Source organism: Phyllobates terribilis, unplaced genomic scaffold (genome assembly GCF_046119375.1).
Source record: "Phyllobates terribilis strain yellow unplaced genomic scaffold, ASM4611937v1 Scaffold_12__6_contigs__length_324123572, whole genome shotgun sequence".
NCBI lineage: Eukaryota > Metazoa > Chordata > Amphibia > Anura > Dendrobatidae > Phyllobates > Phyllobates terribilis.
This window is the reverse complement of record NW_027362772.1, coordinates 231,670,897-231,691,047: the sequence shown is the minus strand read 5'-3', so window position 1 is coordinate 231,691,047 and position 20,151 is coordinate 231,670,897. Positions and strand designations below refer to the sequence as shown.

General features: G+C 43.1%; 1 protein-coding gene across 6 annotated transcripts in view; it reads left to right on the top strand.

Moving 5' to 3' along the window:
• Positions 1-3,019: 3,019 nt before the first annotated feature.
• Positions 3,020-20,151, top strand: part of KCNAB2 (potassium voltage-gated channel subfamily A regulatory beta subunit 2) — a 222,852-nt gene continuing 205,720 nt past the window's right edge. For 3 of the 6 annotated variants that reach the window (XM_073656718.1, XM_073656717.1, XM_073656712.1), the window contains exon 1: positions 3,021-3,223. The gene's annotated coding sequence lies outside the window, so the exon portion shown is untranslated. Of the gene's footprint in view, positions 3,224-4,595; positions 4,742-20,151 lie in introns of those variants that run through there. The other 3 variants (XM_073656716.1, XM_073656719.1, XM_073656713.1) reach the window with 3 other exon arrangements.

The following is a 20,151-nucleotide window of genomic DNA, read 5'->3' as shown; positions in this document are numbered from 1 at the left end:
GTGTAGTGGTATCCTTCTCTCGCTAGGACCCAGCAGTGATGTCCACCTTCTGGTGACACACCCTTGCTTGATATTTAAAAACCCTCAGTGTCTCCAGAGAGTCGCCGATGATAGCTCTATTTTCCCCAGCTCAGGTCTGCAGTACTAGCAATCGGCTAGTTTCTTCTTGGAGTTTCTTGGTAGATTGTTGGCAGCTTCTCTCTGGTGTCTTCTCAAGCTAAGTGTTTCCCTTTTCTGTTTTCCTTGCTTGTCTTTAGTTGCAGTGGGGGCTGACTAGTGCTCACCCCTTCCCCTCCCTACCTAAGGCCTAGCTCTAGGGTCAGTTAGTGATTAGGTATCCTGCTCGCCAATACCTATTGTTACGGATCCGGGTGGTGGAACCTCTGTGTTGCGGTGCAAGGAGGGGCCAGAGGGGGGTGACTAAGTATCTACTCAGCCCGACCAAGGTCGCACGGCGGCTCAGTCGACTCCGTGAACCAGGGAGGAACCGAGCAGAGGAACCAGGTGCCACTCTGGGACTGACCTAGTATGAGAGCAGGTGACTCCCACGGATCAGATGGCAGGAACTGACCGGTACAGCGGATGACCTAGGCAGGCAGGCTGACAGGTGGTCTGGGTAGACAAGCAGGTTGATTAGACTGATAGTCAGGCTAGTGCTCCGGCTAGGCAAGCTGGTGGGCACAACAGGTAGCTGGCAGGTAACAGGCAGGTGCTTCCAGGTAACGCAGGCTGGCGGACACGGCAGGCAACAGGCAGGTGCTTCCAGGTAAAGCAGGCTGATGGGCACCACAGGTAACAGGCAGGTGCTTCCAGGTAAGCGAGTGGGCAGAGCCCATAGACAGCCTGGCGGACTGGACTGAAGACAGACTGGCGGGCTGGATAGTAGTCAGACTGGCGGACTGGACTGTAGCACAGGCTGGCGGACAGGACTGACTTGCAGTGGACCTGAGGGCTGAAGCGAAGTAAGTAACACAAAGCAACAACCTTGCACGGGCACCTCCATATTGGAGGAGGTGCCTTTTATAGGGAAAGTCCTCCGGCTTTTTAGGACGGCGCGCGCGACCCCTTTAAGAGGGAGGGAGTGCGCGCGCTCGCGCCCTAGGCACAGAGCCAGGGAAACTGCGTGCACCAGCAGCAGCTGCAGGGAGGCCGGAAGACGCCGGAGCAGGACCGCGGCGGTAAGGGGGACGGCGTCTTTGCCTGGCAGGGGGCAGAGACGCCGATGCTGCACCTATTTAGAGATGGTAGGGAGTCAAGGTGCTGTAAGGTCTGCCTAGGGGTCTCCACTCTCCCTTTCCCTAGTTGTTGGGCTTCCCCCCTTTTCCCATCATCGTACACTTGGTCCTTCCCTTACCCCAGGGTGACAGGAGCTGTCCCAAAATTTAGAAAAGGTCCCCCTCCAAAAAGAAGAGAGTCACTAACATCAAAATTACACTTTGGCCCTGATTTATTGAGACCGGTTTTGATGAGGAGGCAGGAAGGAGTGCAAGGCGGCCAATTCATTAAGAAGAGAATTCATGAATCAGATGAGGTGCAAAATGGCTTTCAGTCCCGGCTTGAGTGCTTCAGTAAGATTTGTGGCATAGCGAACATCTCAACTCGTCATAAATTTGACGAGTGGGGATCGCCATGCCCCAGTTCTGCCACAGCTCCGCCGACTTTGTCGGAACTGGACAAAAATAGCGTCAAAATGTTTCAATTTGCAAATTTTCAAAGTTTGTTTTGACTATTCTGGAGAAAAAAAATTGATCACTAGGACCATTAAAGTTCTTACATACTTTTATTTTAAACCTAATTAGGGTTAGGACCAGGAATAGGGCTAGCATTAGAGATAAAACTAGGGTTAGAGATAGGACTAGGGTTAGAAATAGGACTAGAATTAGGGATAGGACTGGGGTTAGGACTATGGTTAGAGATACGACTATGGTTAGAGATAGGACTAGGGCAAGAGATAGGACTAGGGTTAGGACATGGGTTAGAGATAGGACTAGGGAAAGAGAAAGTACTAGGGTTAGAGATAGGACTAGGGCAAGAGATAGTACTAGGGTTAGGGATAGGACTAGGGTTAGAGATAGGACTGGGGTTAGAGATAGGGCTAGAGATAGAAATATGGTTAGGGATAGGACTAGGGTTAGGGATAGTGCTAGGAATAGAGCTAGGGTGTAAAAATCCCTCAAAAATGGATAAAAACAATAAAATTTAAAAAGTAACGTACATCTTTTTATTTTTTTATATCAGATTTCAGCAAAAAATAAGTAGAAAGTCAAAGGGTAAACTATAATTATATCAGTATTTTCTGAAAAAATACATTACTATGTGTTCAGGAGATTATGGGAGCAGTACTGACCGGGCAGCAGGGACTAGGGTCGTGCTAACAATTCTCAGGGTGCCAGGGGTCGCTCGCCCACCACCCACACTGTGCCACTGCTGAAACATCAGCAACACTGCAGCATCAGAAGCCAACCAAAGGTTGTCAGCTACATTGCCCACACATCCCTCCATTGATGACAGTGCTCGGGCATTCTGGGAGTTGTAGTTGTACCGCTGGATTACTACTCCCTCATTCTGTAGCTTTTCAGCTGGTCTCTGATTCTATTCCCCATGGATAGTAACATCTGGAAACTCCCGCAGCAGCCCACAGGTCTCCAGCTGTGCTTTATAACTACATTTCCCAGGAATCTCCTCCATTCATTTTTCTGCCTGAGAATTCTGGGAGTTGTAGTGAAACATCTGGATAAGTGTTCAGCCACCTGAGCAGCATACAGACACTTCCTCCTCCTTCACTACATGTCTGGTCACTGCAGCGCCCTAAATACAGAACCGCAGCTCGCTAAACACAGTCTAGACAGCGAGACGATAATGACATTTTTATACCGAATGCGTCAAAATGATTGACATACCAAATCCACCAATCCAGGCAAGACATGATCAGACCTGCACTCCAGTCAGCCTATCAGAGATGTCACCTGGTTGATTGACATACCTCTGAGCCAATCAGCGTAGTGTTTACGGAGCCGGGAGAATAGACCATGTAATAGTCTTTTGCTTGGCAGTGGGCGGGGCTGGACAGCTGCTCTCCCACGAGGTGAGCAGTGCGGGCTGAACTGGAGGCGGTGGCGGCGGCGACACAACGGGGACTGCGGGGGAGACAGAGGAGAGCGGTGGTGGCGGCGGCCCCGGTGCTGCAGGAGGAGGAGGAGGCTGCGGGGAATACAAGCTGCAGGTGCGCAATCAGTCTACCGCTCCCCTAGTCACCAACACTGTGCAGCTGTCAGTGCAATCCAGGGCGCTCACTGATACACAGGGATTTATTGTGTGTGCACCTCCATTATGGGTCACCTGCATCTGCTAATATATATATATATATATATATATATATATATATATATATACACACACACACACTATACTGTAGATCATTATATATATATATATATATATATATATATATATATACATTCTAACATACATCATCCTTATAATGTATAGTTATACATACACTATAATGTAGCTCATCATATATATATATATATATATATATATATATATATATATATATACACACACATCCACAAACTATAACACACATCATATATACACCATCCTATTTTATATGTATGCACATACACTTTAATATAGATCATATATACTGTGTGTATGTGTGTGTATATATATATATATATATATACACACATACTATACTGTAGATCATTATATATGTTGTAATCTACATCATCCTTATAATGTATAGATACACATTATAATATAGTTCATATATACATGAACTATAATACACTTCATAAAAACATCATCCTATATTATATGCACACATACACTACGCTGCATACAGTGTTATGTGTATATATTATTTATTATAACACTATATATACTGGTACACATATAATAACACGTACACTGTGACATTACTCCCACCATAATATATATCATCCTATATTCTATGTATACACATACACTATGACATATATGATATACATCATCCTTTATTATATGTATACACATACATTATGATATAGATCATATATACATACATATCACACACTATCATCTGCAGTGGATCCTGGCTCTGCTTTGTATTTAATGTTGCAGTTTTGTATCTCTACAATAATAAACCTATTCTACCCTGCACTGCCTTGCCTACAATCCCCAGGTTGCCTTATACCCCCGCCCCTCTCCTATGTCTCCAAATCCACCATCCATGATCGAATCCACTAGCCCTTCTATATTTAATCTCCCCATAATAAGTCCGCACAGTAGTATGAGGACCAGTGGCGTAAAAAAAAAAAATCTGCCAGTAGCCCCCCCTCCCCTTCCTGTGCTGCAGCTATGCAGGAGGGAAAGACACAGTCTGCTAGACTAAAAGCCTTCGGAGCAGCGCTCAACCACATTCTTGCAGATTTGTCCTAGATATAAGATTTACTATTATTTTTTTACCTTTTTTAGAGTTATATTTGTATTTACTTGTCGGCGTGTCCATGCAGCTGTGATGGCCGCATATTGTGCATGAATACATGATGCCAGTGAGTGACAGTCATGTTTATTGCAACACTTTGGGGATTTGCTGTATCATCATTTTCCCCCCACCCCTTCCTTTTTACACCACCCAATCCTCCACCCTGCATTGCTGTGAGCACTTGGGTCCAGCGCGCGCCATCCCCTACTTGTCCATAGAGATTGGGCTGTTTGGTCCCTCTGCAGACTGGTCAATGTCATTGCCGCAGAAGTGAGTTAACAATCTCCTTGCCTTTTGCTGCTGTCGTTTTCTGTTTATTGTATCTGCAGTAGATTATTTGATCATTTATTTAATTTGTGGTTGAGAATGAAATGCAATCACTTAGCGGAGGGCGATAAATATGATTAAATTTGATTTATGCGGTGGCATATTTTCTAGCCTGCAGGCTTTGACACTGGTGTATTGTCATAGAGGCCTATTGGATGGACGGGTCCAGTATTCTGTATGATGCATTAGTATGGGTGGCGGGTGATGTGACACTTTGATGTTGCCTATCGCTGACAGCAGCCTGCATCTTCCACTTCCTCATGCACTGACTTTAATGTGAAGTGTATTTTTGTAGGTTGCATAAGTCGCTGGTTGTGTCATAACTCCGTGAACCATCTTCAACTCTAGATCTGGTGCCTGTCGTACTCGCTGAGCCTCCAGGACAGTTACATGTATGTGCACTGCAGTGAGAAATGCTCATTTGGAGAATGGCATTCATGGGCATAAATCTATATGCGCCGAATAATGTATACTAAACAGCTGGCTATCCACTAAAGGGGACTGCCGCATTTACTTGGCATCTAGCTTTACCAGGCTCCTGGGACCTATGGATTTTTACGACCCAGGCATCAAGGTGTTAAGCGATGCACCCAATTCTGCTGCACTGCTAGTGGTCTGGTCCATAACTTGAGGTGTCCATCCAGCCTATGACTTTATTGGGGACAGTATTACTTTTAGTGGGTTGAAATAAATGCAGATGTATTTGGGGTTAAGGGTGCTTAAAAAGTTCCAAAATGTCATAAAGTAGGAATACAGTCAGCATTCCTCTACCGGAGAGAAATGAGTTGGCATTGCCAGACAAGGGGTATACAAGGGGTCCAAGAAGTAAGGGGGCCACTACCACCTCCAAAGCAAGTGCAATTGTGCATTATCATGAGCGATTGGACTGTAAAGGGCCCATATATTATTCTTGCACAGGGGCCCTTTTCTGTATGTCTGCTGGTACCGAGTACAATGGGGGCTCCCCTGATTATTACGGGTTACATTTGGTGTTAGTTTTTTAGAACGGGGGAAAAAGTCCGTCATGTAAAATTTTTTCTCCCATTCCAAAAATCAGAACTCAGTTTGGCCTTATAATAACCAACGGGGCCCCTCTGCTTCCCTTTATATAAATTGTGCAATGGATCACCTATTCGTCTGTTCCTAAAACGGTATACACAAATGAAGATGTGAACAGAGCCTACTCTGAGTAAGCATAGTCTTGATTGGTAAATGCATGGGGAAAGTAAGATGACTGCAAGATTATATTCATTGTAACTCTTCTTATAAAGGGAATCTGCCAGCAGGATTTCACAGTCCAATCTGTTCATATGTGCTTGTAGCTTTTTAAAAGACAAGTCCTTTCCATAGCCAGTCCATTCCCGTTACTGAGAAATCAGCATTTGAATTGATATGTAAATGAGGCTGAAGGACTATGGTAGATCTGAAGCCTCTGTCACTTCAGCTCTATTCCCCGTCCAGCCCTGCCTCCTCCTTATTGACTGATGGCTTGTTTGCCTGAAGTCACACAGTATAGAGGGTGTCAGTCAAGCAGAAGTAGGCGGCGAATAGAGCTGGAGTGACAGAGGCTTTAGATCTACCATAGCTCTTCAGCCTCATTTGCATAAAAATTTAACTCTGATTTCTCAGTACCTTCTTAACAGACTGGCCATGTAAAGGTATTGCTGGACTTGTATTTGAAAAAGCTACACGCACATATAAATACCTTGGCGGGTGAAATCCTACGGAGTTCCTTCAAAGGAATCCCTAAAATAGCAATGCTATAATACATAATATTCGTGTCAGAACTGTGTATATTAGTTGCTAGACTTCTGAACCTGCAATCCCAGCAGATCCATCAGCAGGACACAGACTGTTATATTACATTTTGGGGGAATTTTAATGTCTTGATCAGCAGTTTTGGACATTTACCGAAGTTAAGACAAGTTCACACATGAGTTTTTCTTTGCAAAAGTAAAAAATGTTGCTTTTCATCCGGTTTTGGTCCATGAATCCATTTTTAATTTATGTTTTATAACCTTTTTATTATATGTGAAAAGAACTGATGGAGGTTTTGTAAAGTTCTCTGAGCAGCCAGTCAGTAAAAATAGACTGTGCACAGAGGCAACTCGGATGGCATCAGTATGCAGTTTATTTTTTCTCGAACCCTTTTGACTTTTCTCGATCTTGAGACCAAACTTGGACATATCTCTGCATTATTTTTTATACAGTCCATCGGTGAGCACAGCCATAGGCTATAAAATGTCTAAGTGCTATCCCTTTAAAAAAAAAAAAATACACTAAAAAACAGCAAATAGACGTGTAAAGGCTATGTTCACATCTTGTGTTTTTGCTTTTTTATGCAAATTAAAAGCTTCTTTTTACAGTACCAGCAAAAGCTATGATATTTTAGAAATCTCATGCACACACATTGTTTTTTTTTCCTGACTAAATTTTAAAACTGCAGCATGTCACTTAATTCAGGGTTCTTGCAGCGTTTTCTCACCCATAGAAAGCAATGAGTAAGTGCAACAAAGCAGCAAAAAACATTGCCATCAGTTTTTGCTGCGTTTTAGTGAAAAAAAGCAAGTACGGCAGATTGTGAAACCCATTAGTTTTTGTGATTCTATCAAGTTTAAACCAAATTGCCTTGGTGTCCTCACCTGAGCATGGCACTTAAGATTAGTATAAGTTAATTAAATTAGTGATGCGTTTTAAAGTAAAGAATGTCCTACCAACTCAATGCCTAACCAAAGTGTAAAAGTAAGCAGTGCCCTACCAACTCAATGCCGGACCAATGTGTAAAAGTAAGCAGTGCCCAACCAACTCAATGTCCTACCAATGTGTAAAAGTAAGCAGTGCCCTACCAACTCAATGCCCTACCAATGTGTGAAAGTAAGCAGTGCCTGACCAATTCAATGCCCTACCAATGTGTAAAACTATACATTGCCTGACCAAGGTGTGAACTTGAACAATGCATGACTAACTCAATGGCCCTGACCAAAGTATGAAAGTAAACAATGTCCACCCTACAAAATGCACTGCCAATGTCTTAGGTAAACTATTCCAGACCAATTGAACCCCCTTCCCCCTGCTGTTATTTTTGTAATTATGTACTTTTTCATGAATTCATTAACTTTTTTGCTCAGAATAGTGACTATTTTTTCCAGCCTTAAAGGGGTTGTCCGGTACTTTTAACAAAATGGCAGTGTGTTTTAATGATAAATACAACCTTCTTTCTAATTACATTGCGCTGCTGATACTGCCTGTGAGCAGCGCTTTCGGTGGTCGCTCACAGGCAGCACGTGACCCCCGCTGCAGCCGGCGCTGATGTCAAGACAAGTTGTGGCTGCAGCCGGGGGTCCCTCTTCCTGGTTCCACCGGTGGATGCTGGGTTGTGGGCGGGGTTACCTTGTGCATCACACCCGGCATCCACCGCGCGCTCTGCCGCTCCCCATTTACTGGGAAAGCGCGCGGTGGATGCTGGGTGTGACGCAGGGGGGTAACCCCGCCCACAACCCAGCAGCCACCGCGGGGACCCCAGAGCTGAGTCACGTCTCACTTGTCGTGACGTCAGCGCGGGGTCACGTGCTGCCTGTGAACGGCCACCGGTAGCGCCACTCACAGGCAGTATCAGCAGCGCAAGGTAATTAAAAAGAAGGTTGCATTTAGCATTAAAACACACTGGCATTTTTTTTAAAAGTACTGGACAACCCCTTTAAAAATCTTTTTTCACTAAATAATTTGATCAATTTGCCTTTTTTTTTTCAAAAAATGTTTTGTGGTGTCACATGTGTCTTGCATTGGTGACCTAACACCTTGCATTGTTCATGCTTGTATAGTGGAAGCAAAGCTAAACTTTGGTATTCTGAAAAGCGCTGCAAAAAAGTCAGCAAAACTTGCTTTTTGTCTGCAGCTATTTTACTTCCAAGAAATCAGGGTTTGGCTGCAGCAAAAAAGCAACGTGTGCACATAGTCTAAATTAAGTTTTTTCTAGGAGTAATTCTGGTGTCTAGGGAATTTGCTGTTCCTATGCACTTGGTAATGTGCCCTCCGCCTGTTGCAGGGCATCAGTATCCAGAGTTGGTGTTACTTTGCTGTGGCTTCTGATTGGCTGTTTTAGCAGTCACGTGATTGCCCCGACAGGGGCTCCGACTATTGCTTACAGGTGGCACCAGACCAGTTCAGTATAAAGTATAGGATTTTTTTACATTTATTTTTAATCTCTGCTTCATTAGGTCACAGCTATCTTACTTCATCAGTCTATCCCTCATGCTTTGCACTGCAGCTTTGCTTGTTTATGTTGGATTGGATCGCTGGGTTTTAGCACAAGCAGACTTATAATTAGTGTATTTAGAGCTGTTTCACTTTGCTGCAGGAATGGAATGATCACAAATTACAGCGGCTATAGCCTATAAGCGTTTGTTCACATGCTGCAGACTTGAGTTAGGTCATATCTGCAGTAGGAGCGTACATTTCTGCAAACTCCATTCACATGAATTGGACTGAAAATTCTGCAATAAATCTGCTAGTGGGAGTCCAATTGATTAGACCCTGCACAGATCGCCAGATTTGAGAACAGTTGTCCCCCATTGCCTAGAGCAGGGGTAGAGAATGTCCATTACACTCTATTCGTTCTCTATGGGACTGCCAGAGGTGGTCAGGGGCTCTATTCCTCTATCTGGTGATCGGTGAGGCTCTCAGCGGACGGACCCCCACTAATCTAGACGTTATGACCCATCTTGTGGATAGGTGATACCTTCTTCTTCCAGGAATACTCCTTTTAATATATATATATATTTTTTTATGTATTTCTTGTAACTTATATAGAGCCATACAGTGTACTCTGCAGAAACTATGCAGTCATCAGACATATCACCAATTTCCGTTTCATTGAAGTTTCGCCATCCACAGTCATTCTTCTAACATAACCACAAGTGCATTTTGTATGTAATGGAACCAGTATAAAATGTCTGCAGGAAACCAGTCATACCTCGTCAGGGGAAATAATGTAAACTCTATCTTACTTCTTGCTAAATGAATAGCAGACACGGCATGTCAGCAATGTATTCTAGTTCTGCAGGTAAAAGCAGCACAATTGAATTTGTCTGGGTCTTGAAGCCTCACTGGGATTACATCCTTAAAGGGGAAGTCCACCTAGAATAATCTTTAGACATTGAAATTTTTGATCACCACTGAATGGGTTTTACTGTTCTGCTACCTGTGTCGATCCAGATTAGGGGAAACTTTAACTAGTTTTGGGCCATTGCTAGTAATCTTTTGGGGTCACAGACTTATTCTGATGTTACGCTCTCTTGCGTTTGTGTGACGATTCATTACGTGACTTCAGTGTTTCAGTTCTTTATTTCCTGCTTTGTCAGAGTCCTAAATGGTCAGTCAACCTGCTACAGTAAAATTTAGTTTGGAAAAGTGTGGGACTCTTATGAGGGCTTTAATGTTGGCCATACTAGTTGTCACCTTTTTAAGGGGTAATCTCTCTCTCTCATATCCATTCAGTCAAGTGCGACTCTCGGTCAGTCTATTGATCATCGCTCACCAGGCAGATCTATCCCGTGTGGCTTCTTTGTTAGTCATTCTCATATTGCTCTTGATGATGCCAATCCAGCGGGTTCTTGGCCATCTTCTTCTGCCGCTGACTAATCCAAGCATGACGTCTTTCTCCAACGACTAACTCTGCATAATATGGCCAAAATAAGTACATTTTTGTTTGGTTTCTTAGCATCCAAAAAGTGTTTTGGCTTTACTTGGTCCAAGATGTCTCCGTTGGTGATCCTCCGTGTCCATGGAATTCATAGATGTCTCCTCCATCACCAAAGTTCAAATGCTTAAATTTTCTTCCTGTCAGCCGTCTTGATTGTCCAGGTCTCACATTCGTATGTTGCTGTTGGGAAGACAACTGTGTTGACCAATCTGCATTTGTTAGCGAGGGTAATGTCTCTGCTCTTCCAGACCTTATAAATGCCGACCATTGCATCCCGTCCAAGTGCTATGCATCGTTTCACTTCAGGTGTTCAGTCACCATCACAGTTTATCTTGGAGCCAAGGAATACGTAATCATTGACCACTTCGGTCGCCTCGTTGTTGACCTTGATATTGATGTTAGCTGTTCCCGCTGCTGTCATGATCTTTGTTTTCTTGACTTTTAGGTACAACCCAAATTTCTCACTCTTACTTAACCTACAAAATAATCTTAGGAAAATCCTTCCTGTTCTCTGCCAGCAGGGTTGTGTTGTCTGCATATCACAGATTGTAGATGTTTCCACCACCGATCGTCACTCCGATGTTGCTTTCACCTAAGCCTGCATTCCTCTTGACCATTACTGCCTATAAGTTGAAGGCTGCTGGTGGCAGAATGCAGTCTTAACGGGTTCCTTTACTAATCACGACCAGTCCGTGTCTCCATAAGCCTTTCTTACTTTGTCATCTTGATTTTGGTAGAGTGATCTTATAAGATGGACAAGGTGCAGCGATGTCCCCAATTCTTCCAGGCATTTCCACAATTTGTCATGTTCAGTACTGTCGAAAGCTTTGGAGTCTTCGATGGAACCCATGTACAGAATTAGAAAACAAGCTTTCCTCCAAAAAAAAGGTGCTACTCCTGCCCACACAACCCATGGACAGGTGTGGTACAGTTTTTCTAATTCCGGACAACCACTTTATTTTGATTAAAGAATTTGAGGGATGTTTCCTCCTATAATTTTTAAGGTAAGGTCCCTGCTTATGAGTTTCAGTGTTTATCAAAAGGAACCAGTTATCACGTTTTTACATATGGAAGCAGTTGTATGACTTTATAGTCGCTTGACCCCAATATGATAAATCCGGAGTATAAGCCGTATGCAAATCATTCTGGAAGTGCCTTTGGGGCATGTCAATGCACTCAGAACGCCTCTTCCAAGTGCATTGTCACACCCCTGGTGCACTTCCAGCCCAATTTGAAGAAGGATTTTGCTCTAAATTTCTCGTTACTGGCACGTCAGATCTCTACAAAAAAAAAAAAAAAAAAATTTTTCTTTGGTGGTAAGGGTGCCTATACAGCCATACAACTAACTCCATATGTAAAAAAATATGCTGACAGGTTCCCTTTAATTGCACAATAAATGATGCTGTTTTCTAATGTACTTTGTATCTGTCCCATATCTTATGATTTTCAAGATCTCTACTTGTGCTCTTTAAATGGGAACCTTTATTATTTACTTTCGGGATAAAAATCTGTCCTGGTGATATTATGGCCCCATTGATGCATGCCTATTAAATCCAATGCTCTATTAACTGTAAGAACAAAAAGTGCCCCTGTGGGATCACGTAATACTTTATGCGGTCCTTTTAACCTGGTCAATTAAGTGAACATTAAATTTAAAGTTTAATAGACAACTTTCATTTAAAAGGAAAATTACTGATGTCCATCGTGTTCTAAATCTGACCACATCTACACGCTTTCTGGGACGGATCATGAGGTTAAACCAAAAGATACTGCTGCATTGTATCTAATGGAAATGTCCGTGCCTGTCCAGGTACAGAGAGGTTGTTATAGATTGCTTCTTCCTATGGGTATTCACACATTGGGGTCAAGTTGTGGTTTACTGCTGCATTTACCGCGTCATCACATCACGGCTCCAGCACATCATCGCTGGCAGGTTGTAAACCGAGATTGGTGGGGGGACCGACCAGCGGAGTCTAAGTAGGGTTGCTCGAGGTTTGAACAGGCGAGTAGTTGTTGCCTTTTGTGCTTTTACCTTTTTAAGTGCACATTTGTCTTCTTTTATTATAGTATACCAGAATAAAAGTTATTTATTCTTTTACTCACCATATATGTGCTACTCGCGGAGAGCCTATGGCTATGGTTGAGTGCTATAGTACATAATTTATAGGCAGGGTAACCCCAAACATTGAAGATTGTCTCTTTTCTTTCCTTATTTCTTACAACTACATTTAGAAAACTTCCAACCACACATTTCATATGTGGAGGACAGAGAAGCAGTAAAATGCAACCACTTATGAGACCATAACTATTTAATAAGCCTTTTCTTTATTAATGACTTGACGTGTGCTTGTCCATGTGGGAATAAGGTTGTCTCTGCAATCTGAAAGGAAGATGCTTCCTCCGCTGCCTCTCGAATACAGTTTTAATTTTTTTCAAACAGTGCATTGTAATGGAAGGCCTGAAGCATGTAGGTCAGGGAAGAGTAGAAAGAACTTCGTAAAATTTTATCAATGACTTTTGGCTTGATGGAACCTGTGGTCAGAGATGGACCAGAGAAGGTTTGACAATGTGTCCAACTAACATCCACATTTTTTAGGGGTTTTCTTTGCACATACTTATTGACTTAAAAGACATGCTTGCTAACATTCAGGCGAGCCCACCCCAGAGAATGCATGCCGCCAAAAGTAAATGCAGGGCTTTCAGTGAGAATCCAATGGGTCTTTCCTTTCTCCAGTAGTAGCCCACCATTGTGGGAAAGTTGGTAAATATGGTACTGGATTCTTTCTGGTTTCGTGGTCAGCGTTACGGTCTCAATTTCCAGATAAGTCTCTGGTCTCCTGACCCAAACTCAACAGCCTCATATGCCGGAGTTCAAGTCAGGAAAATCACATCTGGCCCAGAAATCACAGATCTTGAAACGTGAACATGTGAATGCAGCCTTAGCCAGAATTCACATTTGTGAGTTGCTGTCCGAGTACCTACCGCAATGTGCGGACTTCCGAACTTGATAGCGTTAGAAATGAGTAAATCAATTTGTAGGTCCCTGGTCCAGCCACCATGTCAGTGGTCTACTCGTCAAGAGCCCTGCGAACCACCCCCTACATGCTGACATCCCTTCGCCTCTTCTGATTTGTAGGCCCGACGCGACATCCTGCATGCATCTCACCACAACGATGACGACCAGCCTACAAATTGGGTGGGGTGCCGGGGATGTCAGCAGGTAGGAGGCACTCCACAGGGCCCTGGCCGAGCAGCTGTGGACTACTGATGTGTCTGCGGGACCAGGGCCCTGCGAATCGATCTGCTGATCTCTAGTCCTAGTTTATTCAGGCTGCAAACTCTATGTCCACCTACCTACAGTTGTGCTCAAAAGTTTACATACCCCGGCAGAATTTTTCCTTTCTTGGCCTTGTTTCAGAGAATATGAATGATATAAAAAAACTTTCTCCTCTCATGGTTATTGGTTGGGTGAAGCCATTTATTGTCAAACTACTGTGTTTTCTCTTTTTAAATCTTCATGACAACCAAAAACATCCAAATGACCCTGATCAAAAGTTCACATACCCCAGTTCTTAATACCGTGTATAGCCCCCTCTAACATCAATGACAGCTTGAAGTCTTTTGTGGTAGTTGTGGATTGACAAACTCTAATTTGCGCGTCCTATCCGAAATCTTGCACTTGCTCAGTAGAAACTGAAGTCTCCATAGCACTAGAGTAAGTCCAATGAAACATGGACCGTTCTCGCATCGGAAGACCCAGCAAAGGGAAAAGTACAATGGCCTCTTTGTAATTTGTTTTAGGGGTCACTCTCTCAGCTGACAGTTCCCCAGTGATCAATTAGTCATGGAATATCCTGATAACTAGGGCTGCTGTGAAATGGTGGGATTCATGACTTTCAGGTTTTGGGTTTTTTTCTTTAGATTTTGGATAGAGGAGAGACCCTCAAAGGTTAGATTGTTAGGTGTTTTTAGCAGGACGCTAAAATTTCACCATTGAAACCATTAATGGAGACTCCATATGGGGCTTATGTGTTTTTTTTCGATGTTTTCCTGGTCATCTGACCATCCCTTGGAGTCTATTCATTGCGGTGGCTGCACACGGCACGTATGGACACTTTATACTAAGCAGTAAATCACCAAAATAAGCAGGGAATGAAATTTCAGATCTGTTGACACGTGTTATAGCATGTCATACTGTAGACGGACACGTCAGCTCGGGACATATAGGTCGCCGGTGTTTTGGGTTACTCTCTCAGTATCTTATGTGGCTGTTGAATTATGTAACAAGCCCTATGGTTTCCCATGGAGACATTTATAATGCTTAGTTTGCTTTTGGTTATTTTAATGTATTTTTTTTTGCTTTATATGTTTCAATATGAACATGTTATCATTGTATTGTTTTTCTTACCTTTTATTAAATCCTGCTCTTATTGTGTTGATTCCTGAATACGTACTGTTTTCAGGTTGTTCTTTTGGTTTTTTAATCCACTTTGGCTTACATTGGTGGCCAATTCTGTCTAAACAAGCTATTTAACCACTTATAGTTTGAGCCTTTTATTGAAGCTATGCATCAGGAAATCCTCCCAAACATATGCCACTGTCCAAGGACTCCTATGTTTAAGAACTATTGGAGGCCAGAAGGACACTATTTTGACCTCCGTCAGGACAATGGACCCCTAAGGACAGCTTATTACTATAAGAAATTTGCAAGACCCTGATCAATCAGCCACATTGGTAGTCCGTGGCTGCCGGATTAAAGCACGAATCTCTTCCTACCTGCCACCTCTTGTGATTGGCAGGCCAATGCGATGTCATGTTGGCAGGTAAGAGAGGGTTTGCAGACCGACTTCTGATGTGGCCACTGGACCAGGGTCCTTCATATCTTTTTGACCAAACCTACTTATTACCCTTTTTTTTCCCTTAATTCTGAACAACCCATTTTGCATGCACAGCAATAGAGGATCCTAATATGAATCCAGAAGATCAACATAACACCCCACAATTTTTTTTTGGGTCACCCGGGAGGTTGGGAGGTTGAAGGAGTATAATTACTACCAAGGATCTCCCGTAATAACCAGAACAGGTACCCAAGCTGCAGGACCCATAGACTTCAGAAAAGAAGCCCATTAGAAGAACAGGAGACACAAGCCCTATTCTGGCAATCTGCGTGACCCACACTGATCTCACAGTTATTAACAGGTGGATTGGTAATTTATATAGACCGGGATACCTCTTTAATCGTATGACATATACTGGTGTTATGGATCCGTATTTGTTTGGAGATGCCGATGTCTTTAATTTTTTTTTTATATTATTATTTCACTATTTGATGATTATCCCAAGCTCCCTATCCCCCCTTTCCTTTTTCTTTTATTTTTGCTGGTGGGATGTGTCTGGTTGAGTTATTGAAGGTAACCTTCTGTGTTCTCCACCTGTCCAATATATGCAGATTGCTAGAGATAGACACGTTCCGCAATCACAGACTGGCATAATTATCACCCGCAGGTTCTCGGCTTCGCCGCTCTATTTATGTTTGTTTTTTTTATTTTTCACTCAGAATTATGATTATTTAAATACAAAGCAAATTCAATAACTCCGTTATGTGACCGACCTAAAAGTAAATGTTTCGTGGGGAATTGCATGCTTACTGCTATTTGTAATAATATACGTACATTTCTGCAATTTCTACAGAAGGACAGCCAAGCACCGCAGGTAAGGATTTCTGGCCGGGCGCCATCAATAACAGCTGATTGGCGGGGGTGCCGCTTGCGGGATCCCGGCCGATCATACATTGATGCCCTATCCGTAGGATAGGGCATCAATGTGAAAGAAGTGGACAACTCCTTAAGTACTAAACACTCTTGTTATGAAAGGGTGTATAATTTTGAGATTGCAATAGTCAGTAAAATTAGCATTTTGAGATTAATTTGGAGAAACCACTTGTTATATTAGTTGTGTTGAATTATTTAATATTTTTCTTGCTTGATTGCTTTATTGCAAACAGCAGAAACTCTTTCAGTTTTGCTAAGAAGCTGAATTTACAGTTGGGAGAGGGGGCTGTCTAGATTATTAGGTCTGATCCGGTTGTATTGTGTCCGGCTTTCCTCAGCAAGAACATCTCATTGTGGGGTCCTAAAACTTTTTTTTTTTTTTTTGGGGGGATGACCTGGAATCCAACATAATATCCACATGCTATTTTTTTTATTTTTCTTTTCACCTGATTGCTGTTTTTCTAAGCACTGTAGAAGGGTTAATCTTTATTTTTTGTAGTAGCGGTTTACATTATTACTTTTAATACACTCTCCAGCTGCTGCAGAACCTCTTTTTGAAGAATAAGTAAGGGCTGCTCACCTGCACTTGTTTACCTGCAGGATACACATGGGTTTCTGGATATCTTATATGAATATACTAGCATCATATATGTGTGTGTATGTATTTTATATTATATATATATATATATATATATATATATATATATAATCACTGATTGACAATCAATTTCACATGCTGTTGTGCAAATGGAATAGACAATAGATGGAAATTATTGGCAATTATCAAGACACCCTCAATAAAGGAGTGGTTCTGCAGGTGGGGACCACAGACCACATCTCAGTACCAATGCTTTCTGGCTGATGTTTTGGTCACTTTTGAATATTGGTTGTGCTTTCACACTCGTGGTAGCATGAGATGGACTCTACAACCCACAGAAGTTGCTCAGGTAGTGCAGCTCATCCAGGATGGCACATCAATGCGAGCAGTGGTAAGAAGGTTTGCTGTGTCTGTCAGCGTAGTGTCCAGAGGCTGGAGGTGCTACCAGGAGACAGGCCAGTACACCAGGAGACATGGAGGGGGCCGTAGGAGGGCAACAACCCAGCAGCTGGACCGCTACCTCTGCCTTTGTGCAAGGAGGAACAGGAGGAGCACTGCCAGAGCCCTACAAAATGACCTCCAGCAGGCCACAAATGTGCATGTGTCTGCACAAACGGTTAGAAACCGACTCCATGAGGGTGGTATGAGGGCCCGATGTCCACAGATGGGAGTTGTGCTCACAGCCCAACACCGTGCAGGACACTTGGCATTTGCCACAGAAAACCAGGATTGGCAAAGTCGCCACTGGCGCCCTGTGCTCTTCATAGATGAAAGCAGGTTCACACTGAGCACATGTGACAGACGTGACAGAGTCTGGAGACGCTGTGGAGAGCGATCTGCTGCCTGCAACATCCTTCAGCATGACCAGTTTGGCAGTGGGTCCGTAATGATGTGGGGTGGCATTTCTTTGGAGGACCGCACAGCCCTCCATGTGCTCGTCAGAGGTAGCCTGACTGCCATTAGGTACCGAGATGAGATCCTCAGACCCCTTGTGAGCCCATATGCTGGTGCGGTTGGCCCTGGGTTCCTCCTAATGCAGGACAATGCCAGACCTCATGTGGCTGGAGTGTCAGCAGTTCCTGCAAGATGAAGGCATTGAAGCTATGGACTGGCCCACCCGTTCCCCAGACCTGAATTCGATTGAGCACATCTGGGACATCATGTCTCGCTCCATCCACCAACGTCACGTTGCACCACAGACTGTCCAGGAGTTGGCGGATGCTTTAGTCCAGGTCTGGGAGGAGATCCCACAGGAGACCATCCTCAACCTCATCAGGAGCATGCCCGGGCGTTGTAGGGAGGTCATACAGGCACGTGGAGGCCACACACAATACTGAGCCTCATTTTGACTTGTTTTAAGGACATTACATCAAAGTTGGATCAGCCTGTAGTGTGTTTTTCCACTTTAATTTTAGGGGTGACTCCAAATCCAGGCCTCCATTGGTTAATAAATTTGATTTCCATTGATGATTTTTGTGTGATTTTGTGATTTTGTTGTCAGCACATTCAACTTTGTACAGAACAAAGTATTCAATGAGAATATTTCATTCATTCAGATCTAGGATGTGTTATTTGAGTGTTCCCTTTATTTTTTTGAGCAGTGTATAATATATGTAATGTGTGTTATGTTTCTGCATTTCCTTCCTGTAAAAATCTTGAATTTCTGAAAGCTGCAAGAGAAGGCCTGCCATAATTATTACTAAAAAAAAATGCTGTTGATGCTGGCTTTATTGCCTAATAGTAAGCAGAAACAAATCATCTCAAGAGTAAAACCCCCCCCGAGGCGCGCCTCAAACCTGCAAGAACTGCAGTAAGACTATATTCAGTGTGACATTGCCACCAGGGAAATCTCCTCTCCGGCTGTGACATGGTCATGCTAACAGCATTACTGATATTATGTGGACATCACACAATATTGCTAACCCTATCCCAGCCCGGGTGGCTCGCTCCCCTACTTGCTCATGGCTGGAGCTTGTAGATCAGATGATCAGTAGGACCGAGGGGCTGTCCTGTGGCAATCATGATCATCTTATTAGTTATGGACTTTCTTTATGATCATGTCATCTTGTGATACATAGGAGGGGCTCCGTGAGTGGATACGCTTTTAGAAAACTGTACAAAATACTTTTCTAGTATTATTTCTTTAGAGAGGACCTGACATATACTGTGACTTAAAGGGGTTGTCCAATACTTTTATATTGGTGGCTTATTAGGAAAGGTGCTCAATGTCAGATCGGTGAGGGTGAGACATTTGGCACCACCACTGATTAGCAGTCCAGGTGCTGATAATGACCAGGTACAATGAGTTGCGGAGAAGCACAGCTATGTCAACTGCATAATGGCCGTAGCAGGGTACTGCAGATCTACGCCTAGTAAATCGAATATGGCGCGGATGTGCAGTACATGGCTGTGGTCACTGTACAGTTTATGTAGCTGTGCAGTTCCACTTCACAACTACTAATATCTGTCCGGCACCAGAAACAGCTGACTGGGGGTGCCGGGTGTCGCACCTCCAACAATCTGATATTGATAACCTTAAGGGCTGGAGCAGACAAACGTATTTTCAGTCCCGACAAGACATCAGATCGCACTCGGACCAATGTTATTCGATGGGGCTGTGCTCATGTCAAATTCTTTCCTCGGACTGGCTCGACTGCAAGCCCGAGTTTAATCCAATATTCGGATTACACTCGGCCATGCAAGTCAATGAGTGTGGAAACCATCAGACTGCACTCGGATGACATGTGAGTGCAGTATGATTTCCATGGACTAACAGAATAGAATATTTTCTCCATTTTCTCATCCAAGAGAATCAGAACACACTGTGCTCACACTCTGATCAGAGTTTGCATAATCAGCCCGATTCTCTCAGATGAGAGAGAACACTGCCGTGTGAACCTAGCCTAAGGATAGGCCATCAATAAAAAAAAAAGTATAGGACAACTCCTTTAACAGTGCTAGAGTATCTTCTTAGAACTTTAAGTGACTTTTTTCTCTTTTGCTTTGTGGTATCCCTTGCTGTTGTTTGCATCAAATTCTTTAGATTTCTTTTTCTTTTTTTTTGTCTGTTTTTTTGGGTTGTTTTTTTTTTTATCTTTTTCAGGGTATAAATCCACATGATCCTTTAAAATTTTGCATTCAGATTTCTGATGAAGAAAAAAATCACTTCTGGTGGGGGGTTGGAGTAAAATTGATCCAAGAAAATGCAACTTTTAAAATATATATATAATATATACAAATGATGAATTGTCAGCAATTTTAATTCAATTAGTGATGTGTACAG